Raw genomic sequence first — 12,052 nt, 5'->3', positions numbered from 1 at the left:
GGAGGGTCATATGGGGAGGAGCCAGTGCACACCAGCTAGTCTAAAGCTTTTACTTTTTGTGCCCAGTCTCCTGCGGAGCCGCTATTCCCCATGGTCCTTACGGAAGTCCCAGCATCCACTACGGACTATGAGAAATAGAATTATCGGTAAGTAAATTCTTATTTTTTTTTGGGTGGGGGGTGGAGGCGGGCGGCAAATTATTGCCTTGCCCCGGGTGACGAAAATCCTAGTTTCGGCCCTGCTCTGTGTGTTCAAAGCGTGAAACCTAATTGCTAAGCTAACTATAAAAATAGTACTCAAATCAAAGTTCCCATACCGTATGAACAAGAAATGTGCGCTGCATTATTGGCCAAAGGCTGCAGCGAGCTGGCTGGTTACTAAGCAAAAGATCAGTGGCACAAACACACAGCAGTTTATCTAGCACATCTATGGAACACACTGCATGGATCACAGGGCTTATAGATGCAGGTGATCAAAGCGCACTTGAGTAAAGCGCACCAACCAACCAGTACAAAAACAACAGATTTTTTTTATATATATATGTTTAATCTTGCAGCTCGGATCGACTATGGACCCACCAACCGAGTGGGAAAACGGGGCGGGTGTCGGGATTTCAGCCGGTATCCTGAACGCCGGGATCCCGACAGCCGGGATTTTAACTGCACCCCCTGTAACACTGCAGTTGAGAGCTGATTGGCTGGTACTTTAGCTCTCTCCACTTTATCACTCTCCGAGTCTTAGTTCATCTGCTCAATTAAGTGATGCAACATGCCAGCAGCCTCAGCCCATGTTAACTGTAACGCACTGCGGCTGCAGGACCCTGGGACGCTCTCAGTGTAGTAATGACAGCGATTACATAGCCTGATTTCTTCATAAATAGATCAAGTGACATCAGGGAGTACATGCAATGGATCCTGGGATCTATCCACTGCTCAGACTCACTGCACACCAGTCTACACTGTAGACACAGTGCCCGCAAGTCTCAGGTAATGGGTCAACAATGTACAGTACAGTAGCCTGCTGTGTAATCCACCTCTAAACCTCCAGAACAGCGTAAATTTATCATTTACCATTAAATACCGGCACACCGCAAGCACTGTATATAATACATTCACCATTTGAGATAATTCCTAGTATCCGGAGCCAGAAAGATTATTAACATCTGATATGTTGACCCAGTGTAGAAGGTTGTGACAAACGATATATACAGTATGTCATATGCTGTTGATATGATCAGTTTATTGAGAGTTATTAGGCTGGATGTAATTAAGTCCGAGATAGCCGAAGGTGCAGGTTTTTTTAAAGCGGCAATGCGCACGTGCAGAGAGTCATTCGCGATGGCGGTTGCAACAAGGAATTAGGGGTCTATTCATAAAGCAGTGAAAAGAGTGGAGAAGTGAGCCAGTGGAGAAGACCATGGCAACCAATCAACATTGAAGTAACATTTATAATTTGCATACTATAAAATTATACAGAGCAGCTGATTGGTTGCCATGGGCAGCTTCTCCACTGGCTCACTTCTCCACTCTTCTCACTGCTTCATGAATAGACCCCTTAGTTGCAAAGTGAGTGACAGAAAGACAGCGTCTATGGGTGAGAACGGGAAGTGGTTGGGAAAATGCAGGCGTGTCATGGCCGTTCAGATGCTGTTTTCTGGGCATGCTTAAATTAGCAGTTGTGATCTTACTGGCTAGTGGAGAGCTCTCTGTGTCCTGGGAGAGCAGCTCAGCTTGCATGTCTACAGAGGTCCTCACACTCTGTGACATGACCAGATCTGTAACCAAGGTACCAATGTATCAGCAATTATATGCTGCCGGATGGGAATTATGCGACAGCAGGGGGCGTCCCTATGCTCAGATTACCTTCTACCTGTATTAGCATATAATAGCAATTGTGTACGCCAAAAGATAGTAGCGCCAGCAGCAAGAACAACCACAACTGAATAAGCCTCAGTGTGTTATACCATGTTAGTACCAGGCAGGGAGCTTCCCGCATCTCCCCCGGTGTCTTTCCAGATCACATCCGATAAGAGAAAGCTGTAACCTGGATAGCGGTACTAAAACCATGTACAGAGGTGAGAACCGCCTGCATGGCCCAATACATATGCACGCTCAGTATGCATGCGGAAGTGTTCAATATAATATTACTGTATATAATATTCAGTTTATAGATCTAAAGTGCACAAAAACAAACACAGGAAGATCTTATCTAAGGTCAGGGTCATGTCATTGCATGCGGAAATCATATTTTCCAACCTTTGATTGTTTTATGATATTCTAAAAACGAATTCTGTCATTGTGGGAGTACGCTGCTAATGTCAGGCTGTAAGGAGCCACAAAAAGGATCTCTTGCTGCCAGAGATATCTGTCCTCATTGTCCACGTGGAGTTCAGATCAGATGGTGCTCAAATCCGGGTGGTCTTCAGTATGCCGGCTGTCGGGATCCCGGCGCACAGTATACCGGCGCCGGAATCCCGACAGCCGGCATACCGACACTTATTCTCCCTTGTGGGGGTCCCCGACCCCCCTGGTGGGAGAATAAAATAGCGTGGCGCGCCATCGTGCTCGCAGCGTGGCGAGCGCAGCGTGCCCACAAGGGGCTCATTTGCGCTCGCCACACTGTCGGTATGCCGGCGGTCAGGCTCCCAGCGCCGGTATGCTGGTCGCCGGGAGCCCGACCGCCGGCATACCATTCTACACCCCTCAAATCCATTCAGTTGTACTCAGGGTGTACAGATTTGCAATACTTATAAAGAACCAATATTATCTGCACACTGGGGGTCATTCCGACCCGATCGCTTGCTGCAGTTTCTCGCAACGCAGCGATCGGGTCAGAACTGCGCCGGCGCCGCAGTCCGCCGGCGCATGCCAGCGATCGTTGCCTAGCGATCGCCTCTGAGGCAAAGGCAGTGGCTGGGTGTGAGGGGGCTGGATGGCGGCGTTAAGCCGCGGTTTAGGTGGTGCGGTCCGGCCAACGCAGGCGTGGCCGGACCATTGGGGGGATGGGCCGCGGCAGCTGCATGACATCACATGCAGCTGCTGCGGGCCGGGGAGCGACGAGTAGCTCCCGGCCAGCACGCTAAAGCTGCGCTGGTCGGGAGCTACTCTTGAAGCGATGCCTTTACACATCTGCGGGGGGGGGGGGGGGGGGGCGGTACTGACATGCGGGGTGGACTAGTCGTCTGTGCTGGGCGTCCCCCCGCATGTCAGTGTGAATGATCATAGCTGTGCTAAATTTAGCACAGCTACGATCTACTCAGAATGACCCCCACTGTTATGTGAATAGATATTTGGTAACAAAGAACCAAAAAGAAAAAAAACACCTTGTTAATTATTGGTATGTTATAATTTCTTAACGAGGGGTGCTACCAGTACCTACAGTATTATTATTTCTCTAACGTCCTAGTGGATGCTGGGAACTCCGTAAGGACCATGGGGAATAGCGGGCTCCGAAGGAGGCTGGGCACTCTAGAAAGATCTTAGACTACCTGGTGTGCACTGGCTCCTCCCACTATGACCCTCCTCCAAGCCTCAGTTAGATTTCGTGCCCGGCCGAGGTTGGATGCACACTAGGGGCTCTCCTGAGCTCTTAGAAAGTTATAGTCTTAGAATTTGTTATTTTCAGTGAGACCTGCTGGCAACAGGCTCACTGCAGCGAGGGACTAAGGGGAGAAGAAGCAAACTCGCCTGCTTGCAGCCGGATTGGGCTTCTTAGGCTACTGGACACCATTAGCTCCAGAGGGATCGACCGCAGGCCCAGCCTTGATGTTCGGTCCCGGAGCCGCGCCACCGTCCCCCTTACAGAGCCAGAACCAAGAAGATGGTCCGGAAAATCGGCGGCATGAAGACATCCTGTCTTCACCAAGGTAGCGCACAGCACTGCAGCTGTGCGCCATTGCTCCTCATACACACTTCACACTCCGGTCACTGAGGGTGCAGGGCGCTGGGGGGGGGCGCCCTGAGGCAGCAATAAAAACACCTTGGCTGGCTAAAATACCTCAATATATAGCCCCTGGGGCTATATATGAGGTAAATACCCCTGCCAGAATCCCATAAAAAGCGGGAGAATAGGCCGCGAAAAAGGGGCGGAGCCTATCTCCTCAGCACACTGGCGCCATTTTTCCCTCACAGCTCGGCTGTGCAATTCTACAGTACAGTAAGAGGGAAAAGAGAGGGGGGGCATTAAAATTGGCACTGTATACAGTATATTATATAAAAAGCAGCTATTAGGGACATAACTCAGTTAGTCCCTGTATATATATAGCGCTCTGGTGTGTGCTGGCATACTCTTACTCTGTCCCCCCAAAGGGCTTTTGTGGGTCCTGTCCTCTATTTGAGCAATTTGAGCATTCCCTGTGTGTGTGGAGTGTGTCGGTACAGCTGTGTCGACATGTTTGAGGAGGATAATGATGTGGAGGGGGAGCAGATGCCTTTAGCAGGGATGTCACCCCCTGGGGGTCAGACACCTGAGTGGATGGTATTATGGCAGGAAATGAGTGCACGTATAGACTCCTTACATAAAAAATTTGACGACATGCCGACTGTGGGACAGCCGAGTCTTCAGCTCGTGCCTGTCCAGGTGTCTCAAAAGTCATCAGGGGCTCTGAAACGCCCATTATCTCAGGTGGCACAAGTAGATGTCGACACGGATACTGACACCAGTGTCGACGACGATGAGTCAAATTTAATGCCCGTTAAGGCCATTCACTGCATGATTGAGGCAATGAAAGAGGTGTTAAATATTTCTGATTTACATCCAGGTACCACAAAAAAGGGTATTATGTTTGGGGAGAAAAAACTACCTGTAGTTTTTCCCCCGTCAGATGAATTAAATGAAGTGTGTGAAGAAGCGTGGGCTTTCCCTGATAAGAAATTGGTAATTCCTAAGAAGCTACTAATGGCGTTCCCTTTCCCGCCAGAGGATAGGTTACGTTGGGAAACACCCCCGAGGGTGGATAAAGCGCTCACACGTTTGTCTAAAAAGGTGGCACTACCGTCCCAGGATACGGCCGCCCTTAAGGAACCTGCTGATAGAAAGCAGGAGGCGATCCTGAAGTCTGTATATACACACTCAGGCATTATACTCAGACCAGCTATTGCGTCAGCATGGATGTGCAGTGCTGCCGCTGCGTGGTCAGATAAACTGTCAGAAAATATTGACACGTTAGACAGAGACACGATCCTGCTAACAATTGACCATATAAAAGACTCAGTCTTATACATGAGAGATGCACAGAGGGAAATCTGCCGGCTGGCATCTAAAATAAGTGCATTATCTATCTCTGCTAGGAGATGCTTATGGACTCGCCAGTGGACTGGAGATGCAGATTCCAAAAGGCACATGGAAGTCTTGCCTTATAAGGGGGAGGAATTATTTGGGGATGGTCTCTCCGACCTAGTTTCCACAGCAACGTCTGGGAAGTCAGCATTTTTACCCCATGTCCCCTCACAGCCTAAGAAGGCGCCATTTTATCAGGTTCAGTCCTTTCGGGCCCAGAAAAACAAGCGGGGAAAAGGAGGGTCTTTTCTGTCAAGAGGCAGAGGCAGGGGAAAAAGGCTGCAGCAAACAGCAGGTTCCCAGGAACAAAAGTCCTCCCCCGCTTCCTCTTCCAATCCGCCGCATGACGGTGGGGCTTCACAAGCGGAGCCAGGTACGGTGGGGGCCCGCCTCCGGAATTTCAGCGATCAGTGGGCCCGCTCACAGGTGGATCCCTGGATCCTTCAAATAGTATCTCAGGGATACAGGCTGGAATTCGAGGCGACACCACCCCGCCGTTTCCTAAAATCCGCCTTGCCGATTGCTCCCTCAGACAGGGAGGCGGTGCTAGCAGCGATTCACAAGCTGTATTCCCAGCAGGTGATAATCAAGGTACCCCTACTTCAACAAGGCCGGGGTTACTATTCCACACTATTTGTGGTGCCGAAACCGGACGGTTCGGTGAGACCCATTTTAAATTTTAAATCCTTGAACACATACATAAAAAAATTCAAGTTCAAGATGGAATCGCTCAGGGCGGTTATTGCAAGCCTGGACGAGGGGGATTACATGGTATCCCTGGACATCAAGGATGCTTACCTGCATGTCCCCATTTACAATTCTCACCAGGAGTACCTCAGATTTGTGGTACAGGACTGCCATTACCAATTCCAGACGCTGCCGTTTGGACTCTCCACGGCACCGAGGGTATTTACCAAGGTTATGGCGGAAATGATGATACTCCTTCGAAAAAAGGGAGTTTTAATTATCCCATACTTGGACGATCTCCTAATAAAGGCACGATCCAAGGAACAGTTGTTAGTGGGAGTAGCACTATCTCAGGAAGTGCTGAGCCAGCACGGCTGGATTCTGAATATCCCAAAGTCACAGCTGGTCCCCACGACACGTCTAATGTTCCTGGGAATGATTCTGGACACGGCCCAGAAAAAAGTGTTTCTCCCGGAGGAGAAAGCCAGGGAGTTGTCTTCTCTAGTCAGAGACCTCCTAAAACCAAAACAGGTATCGGTGCATCACTGCACGCGGGTCCTGGGAAAGATGGTAGCTTCTTACGAAGCAATTCCATTCGGCAGGTTCCATGCCAGGATTTTTCAGTGGGACCTGTTGGACAAGTGGTCCGGATCGCATCTTCAGATGCATCGTTTAATAACCCTGTCTCCACGAACCAGGGTGTCTCTTCTGTGGTGGCTGCACAGTGCTCATCTTCTGGAGGGCCGCAGATTCGGCATACAGGACTGGGTCCTGGTGACCACGGATGCCAGCCTACGAGGCTGGGGGGCAGTCACAAAGGGAAGAAATTTCCAAGGACTATGGTCAAGTCAGGAGACTGCCCTTCACATAAATATTCTGGAACTAAGGGCCATTTACAATGCCCTAAGTCAAGCAAAATCCCTGCTCCTACACCAGCCGGTGCTGATCCAGTCAGACAACATCACGGCAGTCGCCCATGTGAATCGACAGGGCGGCACAAGAAGCAGGACGGCGATGGCAGAAGCCACAAAAATTCTCCGATGGGCGGAGAATCATGTACTAGCACTGTCAGCAGTGTTCATCCCGGGAGTGGACAACTGGGAAGCAGACTTTCTCAGCAGGCACGACCTCCACCCGGGAGAGTGGGGACTTCATCCAGAAGTCTTCCAAATGATTGTAAATCAATGGGGTCGTCCACAGGTGGACATGATGGCGTCCCGCCTAAACAAAAAACTAGAGAAGTATTGCGCCAGGTCAAGAGACCCTCAGGCGATAGCTGTGGACGCTCTAGTGACACCGTGGGTGTACCGGTCAGTTTATGTGTTCCCTCCTCTACCTCTCATACCAAAGGTATTGAGAATAATAAGAAAGCGAGGAGTAAACACAATTCTCGTGGTTCCGGATTGGCCGAGAAGAGCGTGGTACCCGGAACTTCAAGAGATGATCTCAGAGGACCCGTGGTCTCTGCCGCTCAGACAGGACCTGCTGCAGCAGGGCCCCTGTCTGTTCCAAGACTTACCGCGGCTGCGTTTGACGGCATGGTGGTTGAACGCCGGATCCTGAAGGAAAAGGGCATTCCGGAGGAAGTCATTCCTACGCTTATTAAAGCCAGGAAAGATGTTACGGCAAAGCATTATCACCGCATATGGCGGAAATATGTTGCATGGTGCGAGGCCAAAAAGGCCCCAACAGAGGAATTTCAACTAGGTCGATTTCTGCATTTCCTGCAAGCAGGAGTGAATATGGGCCTAAAACTGGGCTCCATTAAGGTACAGATCTCGGCTCTGTCGATTTTCTTTCAAAAAGAACTAGCTTCAGTACCTGAAGTTCAGACATTTGTGAAAGGAGTGCTGCATATTCAGCCCCCATTTGTGCCTCCTGTGGCACCTTGGGACCTCAACGTGATGTTGAGTTTCTTAAAATCACATTGGTTTGAGCCACTAAAAACCGTGGATCTGAAATATCTCACGTGGAAAATGGTCATGTTATTGGCCTTGGCTTCAGCCAGGCGAGTGTCAGAGTTGGCGGCTTTATCATGTAAAAGCCCTTATCTGATTTTCCATATGGATAGGGCAGAATTGAGGACTCGTCCCCAGTTTCTCCCTAAGGTGGTGTCAGCGTTTCACCTGAACCAGCCTATTGTGGTGCCTGCGGCTACTAAGGATTTGGAGGACTCCAAGTTGCTAGACGTTGTCAGGGCCCTGAAAATATATGTTTCCAGGACGGCTGGAGTCAGAAAATCTGACTCGCTGTTTATCCTGTATGCACCCAACAAGCTGGGTGCTCCTACTTCTAAGCAGACGATTGCTCGTTGGATTTGTAGTACAATTCAGCTTGCACATACTGTGGCAGGCCTGCCACAGCCAAAATCTGTCAATGCCCATTCCACAAGGAAGGTGGGCTCATCTTGGGCGGCTGCCCGAGGGGTCTCGGCTTTACAACTTTGCCGAGCAGCTACTTGGTCAGGGGCAAACACGTTTGCAAAATTCTACAAATTTGATACCCTGGCTGAGGAGGACCTGGAGTTCTCTCATTCGGTGCTGCAGAGTCATCCGCACTCTCCCGCCCGTTTGGGAGCTTTGGTATAATCCCCATGGTCCTTACGGAGTTCCCAGCATCCACTAGGACGTTAGAGAAAATAAGACTTTACTCACCGGTAATTCTATTTCTCGTAGTCCGTAGTGGATGCTGGGCGCCCATCCCAAGTGCGGTTTATCTGCAATACTTGTACATAGTTATTGTTAACTAAATCGGGTTATTGTTGAGCCATCTGTTGAGAGGCTCTATTGTTTCATACTGTTAACTGTGTTTCATATCACGAGTTGTACGGTGTGATTGGTGTGGCTGGTATGAGTCTTACCCGGGATTCAAAATCCTTCCTTATTGTGTACGCTCGTCCGGGCACGGTACCTAACTGAGGCTTGGAGGAGGGTCATAGTGGGAGGAGCCAGTGCACACCAGGTAGTCTAAGATCTTTCTAGAGTGCCCAGCCTCCTTCGGAGCCCGCTATTCCCCATGGTCCTTACGGAGTTCCCAGCATCCACTACGGACTACGAGAAATAGAATTACCGGTGAGTAAATTCTTATTTTATTTTAATACTAGTACCTACAGTATGACAATTGTCAAAGTCAGAAAAATATCTCTATGCACACTACCATATTTGCACCTCACACAGGTCCGTGCTGCGCATGCGTACGCTCTCCCGTACGTGCGCATACTCACAGTCGCGGGCACCCGCAGGCGCATGGTATGCGTATTTACGGTAGAGTTTATGCGATCGTAGCGTGCGACTCAATCATTGCATATTTTCACTAATAATGTATTTTGTAGATCATGGTCCCTTTGATAGATTCTGAAAGTTTGGTTAATATAGAATGTTCATGAACAGAGAAATCCCTCTTTGTTTGATACGAAGGGTCAGACAGGAGTAATACAGTGGTGTTTAGTATCCATCGGAAGAATATTTAATTAGAAATATTCCGGTGTTGGTTTGAAGCAGATCAATCGCTCGTGCGAATAGTTATGGACATAAGAAGTTTATGAACATTTACTTTATTTGCACTTTATTACCCATGCGGCGGGAAACCCAGTTTCCCTCCCACCTGAGCTGTTGGAAATAGTCACAGCCCACCTGTATGAATCAACCTATGACCTTTTGTTATAATGCGAAGCCGAATTCCTGTGTCCAATGAACAATAAGATAGTAGGGACCATTGAATTGTATTGTGTGTGGGGCATAAATAGGCAGGCCGACCGTATCCAGTGCACTCTCTTCAACGGTTCTCATTGCTGATAATCGGGAGCTGGATATCGAGGCGCATGCGATCGTTCCCCTTGTGCGTAAGTTTTCTCCGTAATCATATTGTCTTACTGTGAGCCATCTCTCTCTCTCTCTCTCTCTCTCTCTCCATCTCTCTCTCTCTCTACTCTTTCTCTCGTATTTTCCTTTAATTGTATTGTATTGTATTTCCCGTGTAGTTATCTGGTTAGTTGGTTTATGTTATATTGTAGTGTATCATTTGTACTGTGATTCCTTTTGCAAGTATAATAGTTAAAATACATATAATAGGTTTTGGACCCTAAGCCCAGGTATCTGTGTATTCTTTATAGGGTTAAGTATTCTCTGAGCGTCGGTGACGCTCAAGCAGCTTTGTAGTTAATCAGGTTACACCAGGTTGCACTTACACTCTGTCTCCACACTAAGGTATACTGTGTATCTCATTGCTAAAGGTATAGATATAAAGGTTTTAACGTTGTAAGCGTCTGCACCGCTGGTGATCTCCTCGTGGTCCCGAGCGTACGCTACGCTATAGCGAATCATCACGTTAGCCGGCAGCCAATAGCGTGCCTGCCTGTGATCACTGGGCCGTAAGCGAACGTGACGCTTGAGCGTCTCGACTACGGTTGAGCGATCGCTACACAACTTGCGTACCCTTACGGTACTTCTTACGTAGATAGCGTATAGTGTTCTTAGACCTCTTAAAGTGTTTTATATACGATAAATATTTAGCTTTATCAATTGGCGGCTCGCCCGTCCTTCACAAATCTGCACTAGGTAGATCAGCAGACATTATCCCTCAGCAAAGGGCGGGAGGTTGTATCCCTCGTAGTGCTGACAGGATAAGCGTCTGCTTCGCTTAGGTAAAGAGTGCTGAAGGAATCCGGGAACCGGAGGTAAGAACAAAACGCTAGTGCCTTTTAAAACTGTTTATTTTTCTGTCTTGCGTACACACGCACGCACACATATATATCTGCATTTCTTTTTCTTTTTCATTTTCGTATATCACTCTCCTGTCTGCCAGTTTTATAGTTGATAGAAGTGCTAAAAGAGAGTTGCCGTTATTTCATAGTTTAAGAATAGATAACATAGTTAAAGGATAGACAAACACACAGTTTTGCCTGGGAGATAAGGCGAAGTCAGTGTGTTGTGTGGTAGATGATCAAGGATCATCTACATTGATAAAAGTATAAATTGTGTTACGGTGGATCTTTGCTTTGCGTATACGTGTCTATAACAAAGACTTGCGTACGCAATCCAAAGGCCGACGCACGCAGCGTATATTACGCAACGGAGCGTCCGGTTACGCCCACGTAGCTCAAGTCACGATAAGTTGATTTTTAACGCAAAGCGATAAATAACGCAAAGCGATAAATAACGCCAGGCGAGAAATAACGCAAGTCTATTTTTGGGTGTCCGAAATTTAATTAACAGATCCTGCTCCTAATTGGTAACACACCTGATCTAAAGAAAAATTTCTGCGCAGAAATAGAAATAGAAACAAAAGTGTACATGTGATGAGTGAGTGTTTTTACAATTTTTAAAGGTTGAACCACAAGAAAAGTCGAGTACTCGTGAGGTACATGCGTGTAAGTGACGTGCACGGTGGCTAGGGAGGCATCTCTGGTTAAATATACAATTTTGAGCATTAGAGTATAGCAGACCAGGAGGTCATACTGTAACAAGACCAGGAGGTCATACTGTAACAAGACCAGGAGGTCCAGGTACAGCCGACAAGGAAGTCCGCTATACAGTTCACAGGCACAACACCGAAAAGGGTTGGTGCAACACCCATATAGGCCATATAAGCTCTGGCTGAAGGAATTCGCAGTCGTAAGTTTCGATTCCATTGGTCTTTCCGTACATAAGCTTAGTTGTTTGTGTACTGAACGACTGGACCGCACGTAAGTGTGTGCAGTAGTTAGTAATCTGACCTAATACCATTAGAGTAAAGGGGTCACAAACGCTATTTGTACACTCTAACGTGATTTGTGTAATTTTTTTATTTTAAGGGAAGTTTGCTGCTCACTCAGGAACTATCCAGCAACCAATAGTTACTGGAAAGAGTAAGTGTTCTTCGGATAACCCTCGCAGGTTCCAGTAAATAGAGGTTCAGGTCGCAGGGGCCCTAGGTCGAGTACGCCAGCACCATATCGGTGTGATCAGGTCGTATTGGTCGGCGTGGGCGAGTGAGTGGGGTACTCGGTAAACCGCCACCGTCAGCCTATTGTGAACATTTGGTTTTGCGTAAGGGTTGGCTAAATAAAGCAACACTTTCGAACAATGGGGGCCACTTGTTCAGGTAGGGG

This window comes from Pseudophryne corroboree, chromosome 4 (assembly GCF_028390025.1).
Source record: "Pseudophryne corroboree isolate aPseCor3 chromosome 4, aPseCor3.hap2, whole genome shotgun sequence".
NCBI lineage: Eukaryota > Metazoa > Chordata > Amphibia > Anura > Myobatrachidae > Pseudophryne > Pseudophryne corroboree.
The sequence above is the reverse complement of the archived record's forward strand: the minus strand, read 5'-3'. Positions refer to the sequence as shown.